The 5,242-nt window shown below is 36.0% G+C and overlaps 1 non-coding gene across 1 annotated transcript; it reads left to right on the top strand.

Moving 5' to 3' along the window:
- Nucleotides 1–186: 186 nt before the first annotated feature.
- TRNAT-AGU lies at nt 187–258 on the top strand. Its single transcript has one exon. It is a non-coding gene; the product is annotated as a tRNA-Thr (tRNA).
- The last annotated feature ends 4,984 nt before the right edge of the window (nt 259–5,242 follow it).

Raw genomic sequence — 5,242 nt, 5'->3', positions numbered from 1 at the left:
TCTCACATTCCATGTACCAATCACTAGGGTCTGCTTACAGCTGTTCCTCCTCCCTTGTGTTTCCATACTTGATGGTTCTACCTAGGTTGCCCTTTTTGTTAATCTGCGTGTGTTCTGTTGTGCATCTGGTTTTCAGAGGCCTGCTATTTCAGAAGTGGGTGGCCAATCCTTCTTCCTATGTGTGGTGGGGATGTAGCTCAGTGGTAGAGCGCATGCTTAGTATGCGTGAGGTCCCTGGCTCGATCCCCAGCATCTCCAGTTCCAGTTCCATGCCGAGAGCTAGAATCAGAAAATAAAAGAAGAAATTGCTTTGCATTTCTCAAGAGAAGTGATCTGAAAAACAAATTTAAGCCTTGATTAGCAATACTAATAGGTTTTATGACAATATATTGAATGACCTGACAAATATCAAATGATGGAGGGAGTACAGAGAATCACTGTTCTGGAAAGAACTGATTGATACTAAAAAAATAAAGAAAGTACTATATGAGCACAAATCAATTGTAATGAAGGAGGAAATGGAAGTAGCATTGAAGGCGCTGGCAAAAAATTATGCCTCACGAATTATAGAAATCAATTTACTTGTTTCAGCAAACATATGCAGCCTTGGGTACACTCACCAGTCTGTGCTAGGAAATTAGGAGGACAGCTATTTGGAAGAGGTCCATATTTGTTCCCATTCTCGAGAAAGGTGATCCAACTGAATGTAGAAATTATCTAACAATATTAATACCACATGTAAGCAAAATATTGCTGAAGATAGTGCAAATACAGCAAAAACAGTGCATAGATAGGAAACTGACAGAAATTCAGGCATGATTTAGATTAGACCATGACACCATTGCTGATGTCAGATGGATTCTGTCTAAAAGTAAGAAATACCAGAATGTATACTTGTGTTTTGTTAACTATGCAAAAGCATTTAACGGTGTGGATCATTAACAAGTTGTGCCTGACACTGAGAATGAGAATCCCAGAGCACTTAATTGTGCTCATGTGAAACCTATACCTAGTCCAGGAGGCTCTTTTGTGATTCAAAGAGGAGGACACTGCATGGTTTATGCTGAGTAAACTAACTCAGTCCCCCAAGGACAAATACTGTATAAAATCATTACTGCAGAATGAGTATGAGGATCCAAGGTTCAGGAGCAGAGGATGGAAATAGAGGGCTATGGATGGGTGGGTGGGGTACCGGTACCGTGTTAATCACAGGGTTGTACAATTCGATGGATGGTTAGGGTGAAGGAAATGGGAAGGATCTTTTGCGGAAAAACAAAACAAAAAAACCCAAAACATCACAAGGTATTACAACATTGAAAATAAATCAGAATAAAAATTTGAAAAATGGTAAAAAGATAATGAATGCTCAAAACTTGGTGTAGCAGACACAAAATATACTGTAGTCCTTTCCTCATTCCACTTTCAAATAAAGACTGGTATTTGGAAAAAGAAATAAGCAAGGAATTAGTCAGGGGTGTATTATCTCTCCATACCAATTTAATCAGTATGCTGAACAAATTCAAGAAGTTGGACTCTGAAAAAAGAAATGTGGCATCAGGATCAGAAGGAGATTCATCAATAAACTTTGTTATGCAGATGACACTACCTTGCTTGCTGAGAGTGAGGACTTGAAGCACTTGTTGCAGAAGATCAAGGAATGTAGCCTTTGATATGGATTGCATCTCAAAGTCAAGAAAGCAAAGATTCTTACCACTGACCTATAGACATCATCATGATGGAATGAGAAAAGACTGAAAATGTCAACAACTTCATCTTCCTTGGATTCACTTTTAACACCTTTATTTCCAGTAGTCAGAAAATAAGGAGGCACATTGGGAAAATTTGCAGTCAGGGACCTCTCCAAGTTATTGAGGAGTAAAAATATGAGTTTGAGGATTGAAGAATGTCTGATTCAGGCCACAGTTTTTCTGATCACTTATTATGCCTCTGAGAGCTGGACAATGAATAAGGATGATGGAAGAAGAATTGGTGTCTTTAAGCTGTGGTGTTGGAGCAAAGCACTGAACATCTAATGGACAGCCTAAAAAACAAATATATCCTGAAGAAGTTGTAGCTGGAGTGCTCTTTGGAGGCAATAATGATGAGGCTTCCCCTATCATACTTTGGGCAGGTTGCTAGGAGGGCCTATTCCTTGGAAAAGGACATAATGTGTGGAAGGGTGAAGGGTTGGCAAAGGAGAGAAAGACCCTCAACCAGGCAGATTGACACAGTGACTGCTGCAACGGGCTCTTGTGTATCAGGAAGTGTGAGGATGGCACAGGATAGAATAGAGTTCAGATCTTTTGTCCATGGGGTTGCTATGAATCATATTCAACTTGATGGCACTGAACAACAGCAATAACAATTAAATACTTTCAAGATTTCCTTATGACAGTAACTGGTTTTGTATTAACTACATTAAGCCAAGGAAGAATTTTATTACAAAACTTGTAGAGGGAAATGAACAGTATGAAGGAGAAATCAGGAGGCACATTTTGTTGTTTATTTCTGGAGTTATATTATTCTTCTGGTTATTTATCATGTAAGATCATATTTGAGTGCATAATCTCATAGATATCAACGAGAATACAGTGACTTTACTGGGTTTTCTGTGAGAAACAATGTAATAATGAGCATATTTTGAGAGTAAAGAACTTGGACTTAGTTGTGTTGTTGTTGTTGTTGTTGTTTACGGAGTAAAAAATGACCCATAGCTGACCCTCTAGCTGGATTTCATAGTCAGTTAATTGTATGGGAGGAGATTGCCCATCCTCCTCCAGCAGAGCCCTGGTGGCCTTATGCTGCATGCTTTAGGAATTGCAACACAGCTTCTTGCCACTAAGCCACCAGAGCTCTTGGACTTGGTTTTAGGGCTTTAAAATTTATTGTTGTTTCAATGAGGGAGTTTTTCTTTTGCTTTTCAAGGAGAGGAGCAAACGGGGGGGGGAGGGGTTTGTGAGGGGAGAAGTGTGCAACAATGAATGAATGGAATTCCAAAATCTCTGTAGATGTTCACTGAAATGAAAAAGAAACTAAATTAAAAAGAAATTTAAAAAAAATTATTGTTGTTGTTAGGTGTCATCAAGTTGAGTATGATTCATAGTGACCCTTTGAACAAAAGATCTGAACCCTATTCTATCCCACACAATTCTCATAATTCCTGACACACAAGAGCCTTTTGTGGCAGTCCCTGTGTTCATCCACCTGGCTGAGGGTCTTCCTGTTCTTTGTCAAACCTTCTTAGCCTCATGTCCCTCTCCAAGGAATAGGCCCTCATAGCAATATGCTCAAAATATGTGACAGAAAGCCTCAACATTCTTGCCTCAAAAGAGCACTCTGGCTGTATCCTCTTCAAGGCATATCTGTTTGTTCTCTTGGCTGTCCATGGACTGCTTAGTGCTCTTCTGCAACAACAGAGCTCAAGGGCTTCAATTCCTTTTTTTATTCTTATTCATTGTATGGCTCTCCCAAGCATATCAAGTGATTGGAACGACTATAGAATGAATAAAACGCTCCTCAGTCCACAAAACAATGTCATTTCTCCTCTACAATTTGCACAGGTCACTAACTGCAGGTTTTCCTGATGCAATGTGTCACCTTATTTTCAGACTGCTGGTATGAAGGGTGTTATTTGTGGATCCAAGCAAGATAAACATTTAACAGTTTCAATGTCCTCTTCATTCATAAGGATGCTACCTATCAATCCAGTGATCAGAAATGTTTTTTTCCCTTGACATTGAGATGCAATCCATACCAAAGGCTGTATTCCTTGATCTTCTGCAACAAGTGCTTCAATTCCTTCTCACTTGTATAACACAAGTTATGGATGTGTCCCTCTGATTCTGATGCCACACTTCTACTACAGTCTAATTGTATTGTTCCGGATTTTTATCAGAATATTTAAATGAATTCTACTAACTCCAGTCTTAAAATAGTTGTCATTATTTATAACTTAAAATATTAATATATATGGTGTATATTTTGTATTATAATAATACAAAAATTCCAATGCAAATAGTTACAAAAAGTGAAATAAATTTTAAAATTATTTAGCCCATTTATATTTTTCTTTATTTCATTGATTTTTAAATTTAGCTGTCCTTATAAAACCTATTAAGGTAGCTTACTCATGATCTAAATTCACTTGAAAGTCTATTTCTAAACATCAATTATGTGGCAGAAATTCATTTTTACTGATAGATTCATACTGTCAAGAAATCACAAGAGCAATTTCTTTCATTTTTCCAAAACAATTACAGGTGTTCTTGCTAGACTCATTCTAGTTAAAGGTCACTTGTTCCTTCTCTCATAAAGTGTTCTTTTAGAGTTATATTCCTTGGACACTTAAATTTAATTAAAGCTTAAATTTGAAATGTATCTGAAACAAGTGATTTTATTGGAAAATTACATAAATTTTATATATATATGTCTATTTCTCTACCTCAATTATATATTAATATAATCTTTACATGGCATGAAAAGTTAAATGATATCTGGCTTAAATCCAAAATTTCAAAACCCATTACAATTCAGTCAATTCCAAGTAATTACGACCTTATGTATTTCAGAATCAAACTGTTTAAGTCTGTTCTGGAAGTAGGTATAACGGAGATACTGTCAACATTTCCCTTTGAAGTTGAGAGGAAATAATTTGTACTAGAAATTTTCTGGTCTGAAAGGAAAACCTATTCAATAATTGTTACTTTGTGAGAAATTGAAAGTTTTTTGGTTTTGTTTTTGCTTTTTTCCCCTTTGTGATTTATTGAGATATTAGTAAAATTGAGTCTGAATGTCAGATTCATGAATTTTAATGATATTTCAATTCTGATGTTTCTCAACTACAATAAATAAGTTTAGACATAATAAGGCATCAAGATATTCTGCCAAAAAGGAGAAAAATATCATAATCTGAAACTCATTTAATATGAACTCAAGATGTATTAATAATAATTGATAACTAGAATAAATAATTGGAAGTAAAGAAGGACTGATATTTGGAAAATATGTCCAAAAATAGTATGATGAAATTTTGTACAAATGATTTTTTTTGTTGATTGCAAATGTCTTAAAAAAGAAAAGAGGACCAAAACCCATAAATAGCAATTATACACATGGACCTTGCCTGATGGAATTCACAGCAACTGAACTGATTATTTTAACTGTGGTTTGTTAAAGGGTACTAAATTTCCCATGGCCTTCCAAGAAAATGAACTGATTATGTCTTAAAAAACCATAAACAAAT

This window comes from Elephantulus edwardii, unplaced genomic scaffold (genome assembly GCF_000299155.1).
Source record: "Elephantulus edwardii isolate Elephantulus edwardi_28Jun2011 unplaced genomic scaffold, EleEdw1.0 scaffold00293, whole genome shotgun sequence".
NCBI lineage: Eukaryota > Metazoa > Chordata > Mammalia > Macroscelidea > Macroscelididae > Elephantulus > Elephantulus edwardii.
This window is presented reverse-complemented; position numbering and strand designations above follow the sequence as displayed.